The sequence below is a fragment of the Numenius arquata genome, chromosome 10, assembly GCF_964106895.1.
Source record: "Numenius arquata chromosome 10, bNumArq3.hap1.1, whole genome shotgun sequence".
Taxonomy (NCBI): domain Eukaryota; kingdom Metazoa; phylum Chordata; class Aves; order Charadriiformes; family Scolopacidae; genus Numenius; species Numenius arquata.
In genome coordinates, this window is record NC_133585.1 from 52,110,906 (window position 1) to 52,131,658 (window position 20,753).

The following is a 20,753-nucleotide window of genomic DNA, read 5'->3' on the forward strand; positions in this document are numbered from 1 at the left end:
TGCTGCGCTGCGAGCACTTAGGGATGAAGTACAGAAGTGACCACAGCCAAAAGGCCATTTACTTGTTCTCGGTCGTAGGTAAGAAAAGGATTTTATATAATACAGGGCTGAAAGCGTGAGGTACCGACTCTTCCTCTCTTCAGTGGTGATGGCTCAAAGGGTTTGCACCACTAAAGCCTCTTTTAGTGGATTTCTCTCTCCCCTTCCCTTTAAAATCCAGGTTTATCTAATGTAAAACTCTCTGATTTGGAAACAGAGAGTGGGGAAAACTTGTTTCAAGTGCTTAGTTTGCATCTGTTCCGCGTTCTCAGTCTTGGGAACTACTGAGAGGCACAGGGTGGAAAAGCATTCGACAGAGCTGACTGTCTAAGAAACCCTATATCAGACCTTTAAATCCACATACCTTTCCTTTTACACTTCACTCACCTGTTTACTTTTTCAGGCTTGAAGGAAATGAGGGGAAAAAAGGAGAAAAAAGGTACCCGCAAGGCACCGACGGGTAATGGCTGCAGCCCATCGCTCCCAGTAATGAGCGAGAAGGGCACTCTCTTTCTGTGACCTGCTCAGCAGAAGGACAGCACTTAAAAACAGAAATATATGTGACAGGGTACATAAATTAACAGTAACTTGTTTTGTCTCTCTACCCGAATTTTTTCTTTTCTTAGGAGGAGTTAAGGATTAGGGGTTGGAATGGGAAACTGCTACTTCTGTCTTGTATTCTTCAGGTTTGTGCTGGGAAATCCGGCCTCTGTCAGGGCACTCCCCCTCATCCAAATATGAGGCAAAAAAAGAAATAAATGAAGCTCAGTGTACTGGATTTTTGGTTGTTGACATTATTTACTGTGCTCTTAACAAACAGTGCCCTAAGGAGAATGAGAATAACATGCTCCAGCAGCAAAATATGCATAATAAAGAAGCAATTGCCTACAGTTCCCTGGGATTTCTTACTCCGTGCTCTCTACCTCCCTGTTCCTTCATTGTTTCAAGCTAATGTGTATTTCAGTTCTGCCATGCAAATGTTCAGAAGGGCTCCCTGCGCCAAAGGAGAGGAAACAGAAATGTATTCAAATCACCCCTTCGGTGGCACCAGTTGTGTCTTGGCTTTCCAGAGCCTTGGGTACGTTCTTTACTTGGCCGTACGGCTCTGCTGTTGCCATCGGTTGACTCCTGCCAAAGTCTTTTATGTGGCATATCTTCTTGTAAGTGGGTTTGTTTTTTTGTATTTTTTTTTTTTTCCCCTCCACTGTTCAATCAGCTCTGACTGCTAATCAGAATGTTGCTGGGTAAACAGGACTGATTAAAATTAAAATTTTAATTTTGTGTTGTAAACAATACGGCACTTTAATATTTGTACTGTTATTAAAGATACTAATAATAATGCATCTAGTGTTTTGTGGTGCGGTTTTCATATTTATTTATTGAAGCGCTGACAAGTTTTGCTAAAGAGCCTCACATCCAAATGCCAGGACTTTGTATTCCGCGTATTCCCTTTTTCAAGGCTGGCTGTACTTAATTATATTGGATGTGGGTATCCCATTTATTCTTTCTGGTTTTAAATCACCCGGGGAAGAAACGTTTCTGTGACAACTGGGGACGTGACACTGTAAGAAACAGCCATATTGTGAATGCCTTAATCTATATGAATCTACTTGTTGCTGTTAATGTTGTGTGTGTCTGTCTTCCAGGAGAAAAACCAGGAGCTGGTTAGGTGTGGAAACACCTGAAAAGAGTGTTGGCTGGTGCTTGGAGAGCTGCCCTGAGGACAAGGACAGGGGGGAGACTAGAAAGTCCTGGACAGCAGAGCAGATTTGTGATGGGATGTTGAAGTCTGATGATGAGAGGAAGCGAGAAAAGGAAGCGCAGGAGGTCTGTTACCTGTCAGGGCCTCCAAGGCCAAAGAGAGCCATCTGGAAACAGGGAGGGAAAGAACCTCCCTGTGATTTGGAGAAAAAAATGGAGAAAGGAGGAGGACGGAGAGTCTGAGCATGTCTTGGTGAGCCTGCCATTGTAATGATAGGACAAGGGATAACGGTTTTAAACTGAAAGAGGGTAGATTTAGATGAGATCTCAGGAAGAAATTCTTTGCTGTGAGGGTGGTGAGACCCTGGCCCAGGCTGCCCAGAGAAGCTGTGGCTGCCCCATCCCTGGAGGGGTTCAAGGCCAGGCTGGACGGCACTTTGAGCAACCTGGTCTGGTGGGAGGTGTCCCTGCCCAGGGCAGGGGGTTGGAACTGGATGATCTTTAAGGTCCCTTCCAACCCAAACCATTCTATGATTCTATGTCAGATGAGCCTCTTCTGAAGGGAGCCTCTTCTGAAGGATCTTTTCAACGGGGCCAGGGAATACATACACTGAAAATCTGTGTTTCTCTTGTGCTAACTAGAGTCATTGTTTTTGAAACTGATAGGCTTATTAAGTGCTTCTAGTGGCCCTGGCTGCTAAGCAGTGACTGTGTGGCTAGTTTATGGAAGTACATTGAAATTACTGGTGGGGCTTGGTGCAGCCGGACTACAGCTTCTGCTCCAGGGGGTCCCAAGGACTGGGGCACTGCGAGGGAGGGGGACTCTATCCACCGAGAGTCAGCATCCCTGCTCTGAAAATAAAGCTTCCCTACAGCTTTCACAGCGCGGCAGCTCCTGGTGATTTCCAGGGGTGTGTTGTGACTGCTGCCTTCTCCTCCCCTCCCTGCTCTCTTGCATCCTCTCACTGTCTCTTCCTGCAGCCCCCATCATCTTTTCCCCCTAGGGATTTGCAGAGATGGAAGCAAGAGGCTGACATAATGGCAGAAGTGGGATGAACATAACAGGGCTGTGGGTCTCTGGTCTCTCTGCTCCCCACCACTGAAACATGGGGTCTTGTGGCACTGTAGCTGCCACCCCAGGGTCACATTGCATGGAGCAGATGGTGAGCATCTCCATCTGAGGGACGCTTGTCCCCTCCTGGGGTGACACCATGGCGCGGTTCTCACACTGGCCCATTTCCCTGGCTGGAAGTGCTGCTGCATGAGCATGGGTGAGCCAGGTCAGTGCCTGGTGGGATACACGTCCATGAGGTTGGACCTCTGGGATCCCAAACCCCCTAGGACTGACCTAAGCCTGCAGGAAAGGTCACTGGTGTCGGGGCTGGCATAATAAAATGGTACCTTCGTACATTTGGATTGAATAAAAACCTTAATAGACTGATCTCTCTGTTTGCTTCTAGCCAGTTCTTTTTTCTTTTCTGTTGGATCGTAACTTAGAGCACAAGAAAAGCCGTAACCATCCTTTGTGGTGAGCTGGGCAGCCTGTTTAATAACTGTGTGTATTCCCCTTGCAGCTCAGGTGACTACGGCACTACATCTTTCCTGTTCAGGACAGAATGTAAAATATGTGCTTAACTACCCTTTGAGTCAGTGGGGCTGAAGCTGACGATGTGCTCACATCCTTTCCTGACCCGAGGTCTGGTAAGAGATGGAGCCTGACGTCCCTGTCGGCATTCCAACGCCGCCTTCCTGACAAAAGTCTGTGAAAACACAGCTTTACAGCTCAGTAATAAATATTCCGATTTGAGATTCTGCCCTCAAGTGGGGGCTCTGCATTACCTGGACTGATTTTAAATGCACTTTTAGCTCAGACTGATGTAACTAAGGTGTTCTTTTACATATCCCATGGGGGAGCGTGCGTGGAATGGAACTGGGCAAGAGCAAAGGAGAGCTGGTTCAGGTCTCCTCTAACAGATAACTCCCTGTAAAAGATGAAATAACTGCGTGGCATTGGAGCTTCACCGTATTTGTTTTTATTTCCACCGCTTTTTAAGGTTAAGGCTCAACTCCCAGCATTGGGCACGTAGAACTGACTGACTTCACCTCAGGCAGAGAAGGAATCTCTGGCAAGATGAATGATGTTTCTGAGAATCCGCCGTTCAAGAGAGAGCAGGTCACGCATTCACACACCCAAATGTGTTTTCTTTCGAAGGGAAAAAAAAAAACTCCGAAAGAGAGGGCAGGTTCTGATAATGACTGGGGGCGGGGGGGGGAGGTTTGGCCTTTTCTTGGTTTCCTTTTATTTTTCCTCCTGTGGAAATCTTCAGGTTTTTGGTGCTTAGAACTACCTGCCTGTAATCTTTATGAGTTTCCTCCCTGTGTCATTTTAGAAAAATTAGTCCTTTCAAAGGTGGGCGCTTGTACATGTGTAGCAGACACCTCTCGTCCCCGCTCTCCTCCGCTGCAAATGTGGGCAAATCGGGCAAGTAACGTTCAGATGCGAGCAGCGAGTGCCGCAAAAAGCGTGTTAGCCTGTACGGGTTGTCTGTTCCGATTTGAGCAAAAAAAAAAATCTGTTGAAGGCTGCAGCGGGGGAGACAGGCTGTGGAGAGGAGCTGAGGAGACCAGCGTCTGAAAAGGGAAGCCTCTCGAAAGAGCCAGGAGTTGTGTGTTTAAGGGAGGCAGATTTATCTCCGCGATGTCAGGCGATGAGACCTGACAGATGAGCAAAGTTTAAAACAAACAAAAAAAAAAAAGTAGTTTATATCTACTCCAGAGATAATGTTAAGGCTACTGAGAAGTCAAGAAGGAACAGAAAATGTGTGTTGCAGGGTATGCATACCTTGGATTTCAGTTTTTTGGGAGGAGACTACAAAATCGCAGGACATTCTGCCTGCCCTGGAGGCTGAGCAGCAGCTGGCGTGTATCACCCCAGCCTGAATATCTGTGTTGAACCTTCTGTGCCAGAAGGGAGGACGTGAAAACGTTAAATTGCTCTCCCTCTGTCTCTGACTCTCCCATTTCTTCTCAGCTGCTGAATGGACTTGCAAGGCAGGAGCCTGCAGGCTCCTGGGAGGCTTTTTGTGGTTGCCCCTCAGCGTGTTGCCTGAACCGGGGATAAATAAAAGCAGAAGTAGCTGGAACTCCGAGGGGCTCGGTGACTTTTAGCCGCTGGCAGAGAAGCTTGGTTTTGCTTGCACAGTGTAACTAAGGAGTGACTTGAGAGACGCTGGGGGAGATGCTGTTAGGGCTTGGAGAAACAGTGAGTGAGATGTTCCTGGTGCTCCAGCTGCCATGCTCTGACCACCCTTGGACCAGGACTGTGCCTTGGGTGGCCTCTGGGACCTCTCTCTGTCACTCTGCTCCCAGCCTTGCCTTTGACTGTGGCCAAGTTTCTTGATCTGTGTGTGTGTGTGTGTGAAACAGTGAATTTTCCTTGTCTTTGAGATGTTGGAAAGACGGATCCTAGATAATGGTGAGGGCTCTATAACTGTCTTCCTGCATCTCCGTAGGTCACAGACGTTACCATTACAGCAAAATATTGTCAGGACTCGCCTGCGAGTCACATCAGGGCTCCCTGGATGAATGGAGACTACAGTTTTCTCCTCCTACTCGCTGTTTGCTTCTGGACACGTCTCTTCCGAGCTAAACTGAAATCCCTGGGTCATAGTATGACCAAGCTTATCTGGAAAATATTTTTTGCATAGTTACAGAAGGAGAAAACCTGTTCATCCAAAACCTGTTATTAGAAATGGCTTTAAACCGGAGGTAACATACTCTTCAAATGGTTTTTAACTAGATGCGGGTATCAAAATCTACATCAGACTGGGAAGTAACTCGGCCTTGTGTAGTTGTGCAGGCACGTTGTGTTAAATCACTGCACCTACTGATGAAACAAATACATTTTGAAACTTGGTGTTTTCTTTGTTATTTCTTCCCTCCTTACTAGATAGATTTTTATTATATCTATAATTCTCTGATGCTAGTCATTTTGCTGAAAGTAATAGCTTACCAAGATGTTTTTGAATGGAGAAATCTACCACTTAAATTTCTGAATTAGCAAGTTTTGAAGTTTAGCTTAAAAAATTGCAAATTAAAATGGCTTTTTTTAACCTGTCGCCTTCTAAAGTCCCGAGCCCTGTTCTCACTGAGGAGCAGATAACATTTGAAAAACTAAACACATTTCAATAAGTGGGGACATTTTTGCCAAGAGGGTGTGGAAGAGAGAGGGACCCAGTGGGTTCTTTGTGTGGGTGATGAATCGATTAGATAAAGCTTCGGTTTTGTTTATGGAGTTGCCTAAAAGCATAGCCAGGGAATAAAGCAGTTGATTTGCCTCTTCCTCGTTCCATATCCTTTAGTCATATGCTTGCAACATCACATACGATTGGTATCCATGGAAATTATATCATAGCAGGAGCAGCTGATGAACTCTTGGGAAATAAAGATCCCATTTTCATGCAAATATTCTAAATAGCAACGAGGTGAGGAAGAAAAATGATTGATAAATAGAATTATTTCTGTCTTAGAATATATTTCAGTATTTTCCTCGAGGCAGCAGTAGCTTTTTGAAATTGTGTTCTTACTGAACACAAACTTTCTTAGATCAGTGCGTGTGTGTACGCAAGTTATGAGGAAGAAAGCAGAGTTTAAAATAAAGCACATTGATTTTGTGAGGAACTATTCTAGATACTCCTTGTGGAATTTAACTTTATTGTCAGAATACAATCCAATAACTCCAGAAAAAGCAGGCACCTTTCATTTAAAAGCTAGATTGAGATAGAGATGAATTGCTTGCTCGGGGCTGGACATGGGTGATTAGTGTATTCTTCCATGTCACATGCAAGCTCTCTCTCCGTGCCCCCCTCAATAATGCACTAAAATCCCTTTTTTTTTTTCCTCTCTGCTCTTAAATGAGAGCAGTACAGTATTCCAAAGGCTGCTCTTTCTGTAGTATTTGTATTCCCGATTTTTGAATATGAACTCTTGCTTTCCATCCTGCTGCCAGCTCATTGCAAAGCAAACTCCTGGAGTGGGGTTTCTGCATTGGCAAAGATTAATTTCCTAAAACGGGCTTCCTGAACTCCTGTTTCTGTTGAAAACTATGGATGGAGCTTCAGTGAAGTAGAGGCAAGATCCTCAAATCCTGTCCTGTTCCAGTTTCTAAGAACACTTACAGGACAGAAACACGAGCGCCAGTTGTGTGAGCTGCTCTCCTCTTAGGTCTCTTAAGCAAGACCTTAATGTTGTGATAGTCACATACATTAACCATCTCTAAATTTAAAAAAAATCATAATCCTCAGCAGGGCAGTTGGACTAGATGATCTCTATGGTCCCTTCCAACTCTAAAAAAATTCAGTGAAATTCAGTGAAATAATGATTTATAGAACAAAATTGTTGCCTCCCATGTAAATCTGTAATTACCTCTGTGCTGCGGTCATCAGATCCTCAGTCACTAATGCGGCAAGCACCATGATGCTGAAAACAAAGGTACCGCATGAACACGGAGGGATTGATGCCAGTCATTAGAGCTGATGATCCATTTGGTAGGCAAGACCTTCATTAGGGGAGTTGTCTGGAACATTGGAACCGTCTACAATCTAATCAAATACACATATGCTCCATTTAGCTGGGTACTCTAACGGGGATCAGCATTGCATTCTTCAAATCAGTGCTAAAACCTCCCTGATTTGATGAACAAATACCCAACAGCATATTACCAGGATTGTCTTCCTGTAAGCTCAGGCAGTTACCGCTTGGTTTATATCCCGCATCGCAGTTGGCTGTCTCTAGGTTACGGTTTGGTGTAGTCTATTTAGGCTGTACCTTAGTCACCGGAAGGTAAAGATATTCACAGCTGATCCTTAGTAGGAAAAGGGAGACAGGGAGGGAAAGAGGGTTGTTAAAGTCTCATTGACTTTTTTTCTTTACATCTTAGATGATGGACAAATCCAGGTCAAACATGTGCTCACCAAGGTGGTACACAACACTGATGTGTGATGGTTTCTCTCACCGGTTGTGTCTGAGGAAGGTACCACGTTCAGAGCGTGAGACTTCCCAGCATCAATGAGGAGTCCGTTGGGCTGACTGGGCCTTGCTCCCTCCTCATGCAGGTAATAGCTCTCAAGACTGGGTCCACTGCAGGATTCCTTACCCGCTCCTCTGCCCTTCTCCACCTGGATACAAGAGAGAAAATAAAATTACCACATCGTTTTTCTTTCTTTTCCCCTCTCTTTTTTTCCTTTTCCTGCTGCTGTTCAGTGGAGTGATGTATGTAGCTCATATATGTCAGGGATAGGCTGATATAACAGAAAATGTTGGCATGAGCATGTGCTTAGAAGGAATTTTGTTCCACACTGTATTGACCTGTCCCTACTACAGTGAATGAGTTATCAGGATTTCCACCACAATCCCCTTCTTCAATTTCTTGCAATAAAAACTTCCAGCCTGAAATTTCCCTCCCGCCGTGTGAGCCCAGCGCAGAGCGGTTGTACATTTAAAATACTTATTTTCAAATGCTTTCAAAACTAGGCTCACCAGGACAACTGCTGATGTTTGCACCTGTGAGTCTTTTTTCCTGGAGAGGAGTCTGACAGCGTGGTGCTCCTGACTCATGGCGGGAAGAGGCAGCATCGTGACACAGGGACGCCAAGTGTCACTGGTGCGATACAGGTCAGAGCTACTGAGGATTTAATAAAACGGCCAAATTGCCCCAATTGCTTTGATAATAAAGTGACTGCTGAGCCTGCCAAGTAAATAATTAATTTCCAGTACATATGTGGTTCTTGTGGCTGGCAGCCACCTTTGTTTCATGGACCATAACTGGTTGGCACTATTAGCTAAGGCAGAAGCCTTTAAATAGAGATTAACAGGCACATTAACTTTTAGCACGTAAATAATCTGCGTTCTTTAAAAGGCTGTGTGTGTATTTACAGCACAAAATGCTGTACTGTGCCCTTCGAGCCCTGCCTTGCTGGTCTTTGGTGTGCCCAGATCTCCAAGACCCCTCTGCAACCAGTGTTTGTCGTTGTGGTGAATTTCCCCATCGATTTTAAGAGTTGAATTGATGCCTTTCTATGGCTTCCGGAGAAGAACCAGAGTCAGCTGTCGGGGAATACTCGGTGCCCCCCAACAGGCAGATTCTTCTCTTAAAGATGAGAGGTAGGAGTGAAAGGTTAAGGTGCTTTGGGGGTGCCTCCTCTACAGCTTCTGCTGTGAAGAGAGAAGGTCCAGCACAGCCAACACAGGCGAGGAAGGACATATGTGCTGTGTTTGGGTTTTAGTCCCTTACCTGTAAATTGAAATAATACTAATTCTACTAATTTCTGTAAAGAGCTATTTTGGTCAGCCCTATCCTCCTTTTAATTGCCGAACTCTAACAAACAGATGTGTATGTGCACCACTGTCAAATTTGGCACTAATTAAAAAAGAAATAAAAGGCAAAAATCACCCCACCTTTGCTTCCCAAACTCTGGGGTAGAATCATAGAATCGTTTTGGTTGGAAAAGACCTTTAAGATCATTGAGTCCAACCGTTAACCTAACACTACCAAGTTCACCACTAACCCATGCCCCTCAGCATCATGTCTATTGTCTTTTAAATACCTCCAGGGATGGTGATTCCACACTTCACTGGGCAGCCTGTTCCAATGCTTGACAACCCTTGCAGTGAAGAAATTTCTCCTAATATCCAATCTAAACCTCCCCTGATGGAACTTTAGGCCGTTCCCTCTTGTCCCATCGCCTGTTCCTTGGGAGAAGAGACCTTTTCCCCCCCTGGCTACACCCTCCTTTCAGGGAGTTGTAGAGAGTGAGAAGGTCTCCCCTCAGCCTCCTTTTCTCCAGGCTGAACACCCCCAGCTCCCTCAGCTGCTCCTCACAAGGCTTGTGCTCCAGACCCCTCACCAGCTCCGTTGCCCTTCTCTGGACCCGCTCCAGCACCTCAATGTCTTTTGCAGAGTGAGGGGCCTAAAACTGGACACAGCACTCGAGGTGGGGCCTCACCAGTGCTCAGTATCTGGTGATCTGTCTTTACTTCACTCTTCGTGTTCCTGCAGATTCACAGTGTGAAGTCCAAGGGGAAGAAGCAAAACGACACTGAGGACTCAACAATACCCACCTCCCCTGTGACTGTCTTCACGCCCTGTCACAACCTCGACGTAATTTAAGACACCTATGAGGTATTCACGGATATGCTGGCCAGTGCTCGGAATCTTGGGCAGATTTTTAAAAAATGTATGAATTTGTAATATAAAGCAGGGAGTTGTGTGAGCCAGCTAAAGCCGTGCTCACTTTATACTGCAGAAGCGGCGGTGAACGCAGTACAGCTCGCAGCATCCTAGAGGGAAATGTTCTCACCTGTGATTAACCTTCCCTGGCCATTAAATGTCACAGTTGGTTCGTACACATGGAGCAGAAAGAATATATATTTGTCAGTAAAAAGGTGACTGAATGAAAGAAGTCATGAAATGACATTTTTTTCGGTAGGTTTGTCATAGCTGGGGCGTGGAGGGAAATTGCTTTCTGTAAATCTTGGCCCACCAGAACAAAACACACATTTCTTTCCAGTTGGGAAGCCAAACTCATAGACATAATGAAAGCATTGTGCGCTCTGAGTTTTGCAAACTCGGATGGAAACCAATCTGCAATCTTGACAGATATGATCTTTCGCAGGATGCACTGTTCATTTACAGCAGCCAGAGACCTCAATTAATTTATGAAGGAGGACAGCAGGCTGTGAACTCCCCAGCTCAGCCTAGGTGGAGATGTCCCTGTCTGAATTTATGTTCTGGTAATTTAAAAAGATTTATACAAAGCTTTTCTTTCATTTTGAGAGTAGATTAAAATTCTAATGGAAACCATTTGTATGCGTTTGTTGAATTGAATCATGTTTATTGCTGAATGAAAAGAGAAAAGGAAAAAAAAAAAGAAAGAAATGCTGAAAAACTTTGCCAGCAATAAAGTTAGTGAGGCAGCAATAAATATGTGTAGAGGCAGAAAGAGCCCAAACCAGAAAGTAATACTTAGTAGAGCCTGTAGAAAACCCTACTGTTTTATAAAAGTATAATGAAAGCAATTTACACCTGTTTCTGAACAAATAGAAAATAGGCTGCTACCCGCTGTGCATGGGCTCTTGGTTCTTTAATTCATCTGGTGAGATACTTCTTAATGCTTGGAGAAAAACCCAGCTTCCTCGTGGACGTGCTGTTTGCAGCTCAGAACAGGCACCCTCACTCTGGTAGGGCCGTGATTTTTTTTTTTTTAGGGGGGTGTGATGGTGTGATGAGCAACCTGGTCTAGTGGGATGTGTCCCTGCCCAGGGAAGGGAGTTGGAACTGGATGATCTTTAAGGTCCCTTCCAACCCAAACCACTCTGTCACTGGTCATGCAACTTCTTCACTTACTCCCGGAAAGACTTTTTGAAAGCTCATAGATGACTTTAGAGCAGAAATCCCATTGAAGGGGAAGATGTTGCTATTAGGACTGATGCTTTTGGACCTTGTTAACTCATAGCCTTTGCTCCAATATGACTATTTTGGTTGGGGTCAAGCTTTTGGATTTTCTTTTGATGGAACCAGCACCACACCTCACACAGGGGCACATGCCAGTACAACACAACTATATACAGGAGGAGGAATAAACTAGAAGAATATTTATCCAAGACTTACTATAATTTCCCTTGGCAGTTGTCTTGTCCGGGCTGTGATCAATAGAGTTAACCTGGGAGAGTTTTGTATGAAAAGGGAGTATGTAAATATTTGAGCTGTTCCTGAAAAGGCTTCTTTGTGAGAGAAACCTCTCTCAGTGGGATGGGCTGTGGCAGAAAAATTATATCTACTTTATCTACTGATAACCCAGTAAGATTTGAAAACATTAATTCTGCATGGTCTTAAGTTAGTCTTTATGACACATATTCTCCTGAAATGCTCAAATGTATCTGGGGAAACCAGCATCAACTAATGCATTATTGTGTTTCTTTAGGCCTTCCTCATGCCAAATCTGTGAAGTTAATTCCATCAGTCTCAAGATAAAGTGACCCTTGATGGTAAATATCTGGAATATAAATGAAGAACTAATGTAGGGTATAGACATCCTAAAACAATCAGGGACAGTTGTGATAAAATTAATGTGTTTTAAAGGCTGGCCAAATTAAACTTCTGACATCTTTATTCACATTAAATAGTACCTTATTTTATCTGTAATTCCACTGATGATTTGTTAATTTCTAGTAAGAATTTAATACATGAAAAACAGGGGTCACAGAGCATAAAAGAATAGGAATCTCATTAAAATCAATAATATTTTCATTAATTTCTAAAAGACGAAGCACTAGGCTTTAAAGTGTACCCATGTTTTGATAAACTTCAAAAAAGGTAAAACCTGGGCTCATTTTTGCAAGCAGCTGAGCATCTAGGCCGGGTTTTTCAGAGGAGCAAAGGGGCTCAGGCACAGGCTCAGTTTGATTCCTGGGCCCTAACTCAGTACATCTTCGTGGCATCGCTTGAGCAGCTGCTAATTTTGACCAGGACAGACGAATTGAGTCCTTAATAAATTACCAGCCAGCCAAGCTATCTAAAAGCATTTCTTTTCTGGGCTATCCTGTGGCAAAAGTGTGCATAAATCACTATCCTTTTATTGTGTGGCCCCCTGGAATGTAAATCTTTTCCTTCTGCCTTTTATCTTAACTTATGTTTCATTGAACTATACAGTGAAATCTTTTTTGGGGGGTGGTGGTAAATGAATACGCTGCATTTTCCTTCCACGCACATTCCTCATTGCCTTTAGGGATTTCATTTGACAAAGGCCTCGCTAATGGAAATGCAAATTTTCTACCTGTCATAGAGTACTTTTGACTCTGCTGTTTGTCAGAGCAACACGTTCCTCAAAAAGCGTGGTTATTTCAGCTCCTCAGAGGCCAGGGGAATTGTGTCTGCACCCACTCAGGCTCTGTTTGACCTAGCAGACAGTAAAGAACATATTTATGTAAATTTAAATGAGAAATATTGGCCTGTTCAGTTCTCTGCTATAAACAAAAATAGATGGAAAGCCTTATTAAGCTTTGATTTATTATAGCCAGTCGTCCGTTTCCTGTTCAGTAGTTTTGTTGCCCTTTAACAAGACAGCAACTTCTCCTTTCATTTTCTAGTGATGCATTAGTGATTCTAGTTCTGATAATATTCCATGTAATCTAATCTTATCTTTTGAGGGCTGTAGAAAAAACAGGCGCGTAACAGAGGAGAGATTCTTGGGCTACGTGATTTAGCAGATTAGGGAATGTCCTTTGTCTTTACTGTTCCACTCTAAATAGAGCAGACGGCCTCACCAAACCTTTAGTAGCGGAATTGTCCCACACAAATACATGAACTTTTAAGGCAGGGAAGAGAGAAATGAGCCTCTGTGTTGTCATATTCATATAAGAACTGAAAAAAAAATAAAGTGCTTCGTACCCTCAGCAAGAGGAAAACCTTTTCATTCATTTTTTGAGAATTTGCACTTTTGTTACTATCTAAATCTCAGTGGCCGCAAAAGGTTGTGTTTAGGGCAAAACAGTAAATGAAATCCTCACGTCTTTAAAATTCCCAGTGACTAGGGGGATCCAGGAATTTGTGTGCCATACATTAGTCCAGCTGAACCATACTAACAGTATATTGTTACATAGTTATATTTTTACATAGCTGACATCCCTGTTTGACAGCCTTCCCTAGTGCACTTTCTAGCCCAAGCAATACCTTTTCTAACTCTTCTCCCCCTGAAACCAATGTCCTTGAGTAATCACGCTTCCTTTTTTTTTAACCCTGCCCTCTATTTTTCTCTTTTAATTTTGACTCATTCTTTTCTTTCCTGGAGGGCTCTACTCATTCCTGTGAAATTGTAGCATTCCTTCACCTCCACTGTCCTCGAGCCTTTCTTCTCATCCTTCACCCTTTACAAAGCCTCTCTCACTTCCATCTCTGCTTCATTCAAAGGGGAATAACGGTCTTTTCCTTCTCTTCCTTATTTCAGCTCTTGGATGAAAGAAGAACCAGGGAAACTCATGGCTAATAACCTCCCACCAGTGACTTCTGCAGTCCTCATTCTTTGTTCAAACCAGCTTCCTGTAGGGCCACTAGAAAATGAAATGCCGTGGAGCCGCTCCTGCCTCCAAGGAACTGGCAGGTCCTTCTTGTTGACATTGACTTGGTTCCAGTTCTGAATTTTAGTGACCGAAGAATAAAGGAAAGGAGCTGAATGCCCGACACTTATGGATGCATCTTCTTGCTTGCACAAGTCAACAGCCAGCAGAAGATCACTTAAATACAGTTCTCACACGATGACGATCTTCACAAACACAGGTTCTTCCCTCTGCACAGACCGGGGGAGACCAGTAGCAGCCAGGGCTGCTCTTCGTGGGGGCAAAAAGTGATTTCAAAATGCTCCTTTTCTGCAAAGAGACAATTCTGCTGAAATGGAGGAGGCTCTCCAAGGCGGGAGTTCCAACAAAGTATTCACTTAGCCGTGGAGATCATAATGTTCCACGGTTTATTTGAATTATTAAAATGCAATACTGCACAATAATCATTACTGCAGAGCTTCAAAACACTTACTGACAATGCGGGCTTGGCAAAGGACTAGTCTCTTTAATGGACAGTCCTTGCAAGAGAGAAGGAGGAACCTGTGTTTTGAACTAAGCCATACTTTCCAGAGGAGCAGAAGGTATCGATTGTGATATTGATTCCCTACAGATTTTTGTTGTTGCTTTATATTTTAAAAAATACCTCCCCTCCCCATACTCTCTCACCAGATCAGATGTCACTTCACTTTCCTTGCCCTGAAATAACACTGGAAGCAGGTTGTTGACAGCTTGGGGCTTCTGCGCAGTCAGCAGCATGAGAGAAGAGCGTAGAGGTGAGCAGAAGTCAAGCGGTCTCCCAGGAGCTCCAGCCCATTAAAATGATTGCGAAGGGCGCGGGAGCACAATAACAGCCTGCGGTTTGTCTCCCCAGCCACACCACGCGCCTTTGGCTTTGCTTCTGCTTGGAAATGGGCTGGACCTGCCTGAGTGGACCCAGATGTGAACTTGACGAGTTCAAGGGGGTTTTTTTCCAAGCTTGGATTTTTTTGGTTTTAGGCTGAGGCTAGGAGTCATTCTGAAGTCAGGTGGCAGAACAACACTTCCTCATATCTGACAACACTTTAACAGTACCTTTTATTTTCACAGAATCACAGAATGATGCAAGGTTGGAAGGGACCTCTGGAGATCATCTTGTCCAACCCCCCTGCCAAAGCAGGGTCACCCAGAGCAGGTTGCACAGGAACTTGTCCAGGTGGGTTTTGAATGTCTCCAGAGATGGAGACTCCACCACCTCTCTGGACAGCCTGTTCCAGGGCTCTGCCACCCTCAAAGGAAAGAAGTTCCTCCTCGTGTTGAGATGGAACTTCCTCTGTTCAAGTTTGTGCCTGTTACTTCTTGTCCTGTCACCAAGTACCACTGAAAAAAGACTGGCCTCGTTCTCTTGACACCCACCCTTTAAGTATTTATAGGCATTGATCAGATCCCCCCCTCAGTCTTCTCTTCTCCAGACTAAAAAGACCCAAGTCCCTCAGCCTTTCCTCATCAGAGAGATGTTCCAGTCCCCTCATCATCTCCATAGCCCTTTGCTGTACCCTCTCCAGCAGTTCCCTGTCCTTCTTGAACTGGGGAGCCCAGAAATGGACACAGGACTCCAGCTCATCCCTGCTCCGCTGGGAATCGCCTCTTTGCAAACCTCCTGATCTACAGGACAGTCCTCTCTGGAACCAAACACTGCAGTGAGGAAAGTCAGCCCCTTCCTAAGGTTCCCCATGCGGGCTGTCTTCCTTGTGAGTCAGCCACTGTTTTTAGATAAATTGGTATTAAAAACATATGCTTCGCCACATAATCATCAAGTTGCTACTGCACAACATTTTATTGCCTTGATTTTGTGACAAAATACATATTCATATTTTATTTTAAAGACAGACTTTAGCAATCTGAGTGATACCAACCTTGACATACTAATTAGAAAACAACAATTTTATATGGTAATGTTTATTGCAACCTTATGCTTAAATGAGAAACACCTTTCACTTACAGAACTACGATGCCTCATTTACGATAGCTTGGGTGGCCACAAGGAGGTTCAACAAAAAGAAAAGTGAACCAAAACTCTGGAAAAAACTCTGGTTTTCAAACAAATGCCACAAACTGGTAATTCAGCCTCAAGGATGAAATACACTTTAGAGTTAAACAGAAACAATTGACTTGTTACGTTAAATTAACTAAAACTATTTGATCAGAAGAGAGGAGAATTAAGATGTTGCAATAACTTAATAGCGTGGTGGAAGGTAAATTGTGCAGTGCTCAATTTATCTGTAACTGTGCGCTTGGAGGATAAACACAATCTTGTTAGCAATAACGATATTACTCTTAAGTCTCTGCTTAAATACCTCATGGAGGAGGAAACGAGAGACAAACAGCATCCTAAATAGGTTGGAATAGTTGTATCAGTTGGAATACAACAGTCGTAACTCCAAGTGCCTCACTCTGTGTCCACTCCCATTCCGAAAGCTCAAAGCAGAGGTGGCAGAAGTGAACACAACCCCTTGGACTAGATGATCTCCAGAGGTCCCTTCCAACCCCATATCATTCTGTGATTCTGTGGTTCCGAATTGGAATTGCGTTTGTTTATTCATTAAAAGATTGTTTCAGTGCATCACACCCACAAGCCTTCCTCCCATCGCAGCAGTGGCGTGATTTGCTGGACATAATTTGCTCTGGTGTGCAACGTAACAGTGGCCCAGAACACAGAGTGCCGAGAAACGCAATAGGAATAATGCAATACAGATAATTTGGCAGATTATTTGCATTTAATAAGAGAAGGCTCAGCTTCTCTAGTTGAGGAAAGCTTAACCTAAATGCAGCTATGCATATCTGTACGCGTGGGGGAACGGCGAAGGGAAGGAATGGCACCATACAGGATTTCTTATAGGCAGAGTAGATAATGCAGAACCAGGCTCTGTCCTGGAGATGCTGCAGGAGAGTGTGGGTGGAAGCTGGATGGCTGTCCTGGAGGAACAATGTCATGGGAGGTGTCGCTCACTGGCGGCTTAAATGACTCGAACAGAAAAGATTGGTACCTGCCTGGTTTGAAGTGGCGCACTCAGAGCTACGGTTGGGCCAGTCAGAGCCAGTATGCCTTTCTCTTTAGGGACTGGAGACCACGCTGGCTAGTACTAGAAATGAAATAAATAATGGAAATGAAATAATTAATCCCAGAAGCAGGCAGAGTATGGGGTGGAGGGAGCAAAGCAAATGAGCATTATCTTTTATTCTGCAAAGTTCTCAGTGTCGGTATTGTTTAATCACAGAGCTGATTCCGGATAAACTGTTGTCAGAAGAGGACTAGAAATAAAGAAAAGAGATCTTCAGATCGCTTCGGGATGCCCAGTGCGGAAAGGAGATGGGGCCTGTTCCTATCTCTGCAATGAGAGGTGAGGTGGGGGGGGGGTCTTGTCACTGATGTTGGGACAAGTTTAAGAGGATGTGAGCAGGGAGGATGATCACAGCCCTCTGGCAGGTGGGAAGGCATTGCTGACCTGCTTGGAGTGAGTTAATGCCAGGTGGCTCCCAGCTGGGGGACTCAGGGAGGCTCTGATCTGCCCTAATCAAATGCCTCGCACCTCTTCTCCCTCCAGACAGACAGACAGACAGCCCTCCCTGCCAGCCGCACAGCCCCTCACTGTCAGCCACACAACCCTCCCTGATAGCCACAAGGATTGGGCTGCCTGTCACCAATACAGCGCATCTCATTCTTTTTGTTGCCTTTCTCTCACTGGCATTACCTTGAATAGGAGGAAATTAAGGAAAAAAATTGCCATGAGCTTTTGTAGGCCCTTTATGGCTTTAATCCCCTCTCCTCTCTGCTTTCTGTTTTCCCGTCTCCTGCCATCTGTCTTTGCAGGGACAGTGACTGCGTTAAGCTAAGCAACAACTTAGATTTGTTTGTGGCTGATTTCATTTCTGCTTTCCGAAGCTGTTTGAAATTGTCTAAACGTATTATTTTAACTAGGATTAAAATCTCAATGCAAATTCAAAGCAAGAATCCGACACAGATCTACTGGATACGGGGAAGGGGCTGGGGGGGGTGGAAATTACGGGGCATGTCTATGGGGTAGAAAAGTAGACTATGCAATTTCTGGGATTCCCTTTAAAAGGGAGCGAGGAAAGGGCAAGAAAAACTGCATTTTGGAGCACGTACCCTTACAGAAACTTGCAGAGTGGTTGTTAAGGTTTGTTCTAAGAGGCTCTAAAGTTGCTGGTTGAGCCTTCTGGATGGTTAGCGCAGAGCCTGCAAGGGCTGTTTGTGTTAAGTTGTATTGATTGCCTCGTGTATAATTTAATAAAGTTGAAGCCTGCTTTCTTTCCTTGCAGCTCTGCGCTGCATCTGTCCTTGTTGGAGCGTTCCCATGGCAATCGTGGGCTGGATTTTTATTAGTTTGATTTACTCGATAAATAAATAGAAAAATAAAACAAGATAATTACCCAACAATGAATAGCTACCATATGAACACAGTGAAAACTACACCAAAGGCCACTGGCAACAGGCAACACTTCTAGTTTAACAGTAGTAGATTCCCAATGTCATTTTTTTGACCTCCACTGGCCCTTCCTCCATTAGGTGTCGGGCTCTGTAGTTTATATGAATTTCACTGCATACAGAATGTCTCTCCTGGCTCCTCGTGTTCGTACCATCGTTATTCTTGTTTAAGCAGCGGCAGCAGCTTTTATGGTTTCTTACTACTTAGTCTGCGTAGTTACATTTGCAGGGAAGAAAATTCCTTCTTTTCTTCCTGGAGAAGTGGTGGAAAAACCTGTGCTAGTAAAACAAACATCTGTGCTTCAGCTGAGGTTCCCTCTCCTAACAGACCATCGCAGGAACATCCAGGCAGGCTGCTAACGGGCCCCCAAATCACTCAGAAAGCCAATGTTGCTGGGTGATGTGGGGATCTGGCCCCACTCCTGACAACCTCAGGGCAGAAGGGGCCCGGCACAGGCACCTCATGGGGAGGGGTATCGCAGCGTGGCTGCTTTGATGGAAGAGCAAGAGAGGACTAGTGTCCTGGGCCGAGAGACACAGAACTAACTTCTAATGCTGGGGAAAACTGCACTTTTAGAAGACTCTGGTGTCTGAGTTTGTGAAAATATTTACTTTATAGCCAGCTCTGGGGTGTGGGATTCAAGGTCTCAGTGTTTTTGACCTCCCCAGGTGCAGGGATGAGGAGGAGCGAAACCCGGGCACTTGACCCAAGCTGCCAACAGGGTCATTTCATACCATGAATGGCACATTCAACATGAATTAGAGTTTGCTGAGGAGTTCTCTTTCTCTCTCTCTCCCTTGATGGCAGGATGGCAGCATCCTGAGAACTTCTTGCCGCGGTGCCGGAGCCCTGAGCCCTTCACTTCCTTCTGAAGCTGCAGCGCTCGCAGTGTCCCACATTGGCTGTCCCTGCTGGGAGTGCACAGCTTTCTGCTCATGGATTGGGCTGAGTATAATCCTTGTATATCTTATATTAGTACTGGGATTAATACCGGTTCTTTGGTATTATTGTTAATTATTTAGTTTTATCCTATTAAATCTATTTCTATTTCAACCCTCATGTTTCCTTGCTTTCCCCAATTCCCCTTTCTGGGTGTGGAAGGGCCATTGGGTGAGAGAATAATTGTCTGAACGACAATAAATTGTTATGAGTTTTCTCAAACCGTAACAACCAGTCTGCAAGTCACTTAGGGGACAGGAGGGTTTTGGTAGTAGCTCATGGGGAAGTAATTTCTGATGCTTAAAATACAGAAGCACAGGTCACTTGGTTTACAACGTGGTGTGAGTTGATTTTCCACTCGCTCTTCATTCAACACCGACAATAAAACGTGACTTGGGCTTCCCCAAGGAAGTCCCTAAGCTCTGGGAGCTGCCGATACCTACCATTGCGTGGCCACTCCAACAACCAGAGTGAAACCAGAGGATCTTTGCCCTGACTCCTTTTACCCCTGGGGCAGGAGCGGCTGCTTCTGAACGGAGCCAGTCCAGGGCTGTCTTCTGCTGATCGCAGGGTATTTGTGTTTCAGTTCTAAAATCCTAAACTTCACATAAACTAACAGGACAAGAAAAATATTTCTTCTGAGCAGCGTTCAACGCGCTGCTGATCAGCATGTGCTACGCAGGACGCACCCAGTGGTGCTCCAGCCGCATACTAAGCTAGGCTTTTAATCAGAAGTAGACACCGTTATCCCTTTGAAGATCTCCTGTTTTCCCTAGAGGTTCTCACACAAGCGCAAAACTTCCTGAGAGCATCTGTCGAGCGGCTGACATGCCCGAGTATGAAAAGCTTCTAAACTGATGTTTGGAAACGGGCTTGAATGCTCACTGAGAAGCGGCTGTAGCACAAGCTCCCATTTGAGGCTCTTGCCGGGAACCCTGGATCCCGTTTCAAATCTCATTTCCATGAGAATTACATCAGCACTTAAGTCTTCCACTGCCGGTGGTGGAAATGTTTTTTAAATTAGTGCTAAAATGTCAGTGCTTTCATGGAGAAACTGTCATTAAGAGGAGATTCACATGACGGCAGCCTGTTCCCACCATTAGACCTGTAGAAACTGGGAGGCCGGAGGTCTGTTTCTTGACTCCGCTCCAGGCCTGCTGTTGCCGGCAGCTCTTATCATCTCGGGGATAAAGCCTGGCTCCTTTCGTGCAATGTTACGAGCGCTTCAAAGGGCGACGTTTCAAAGGAACTAAGTTTTTTATGAAGAACCTCTGCTGTTCTCACCTCCTCCTCTCCCCTGTGGTGTGAAATATTACAAGACCCATGGCCTCAGAAGGTGCGTGGGCTTCTCTCAGGAGCCGTTGCCGCTGTTTCCGAGGCCAGTTTGCCTGGCGGGAGCACAGAGCAGTGGGCCAGTAATTGTACAATTTCACCCTAGGAAACCTCCCGCTTCTGCCTAGGGTTATACCCTCAACAGAC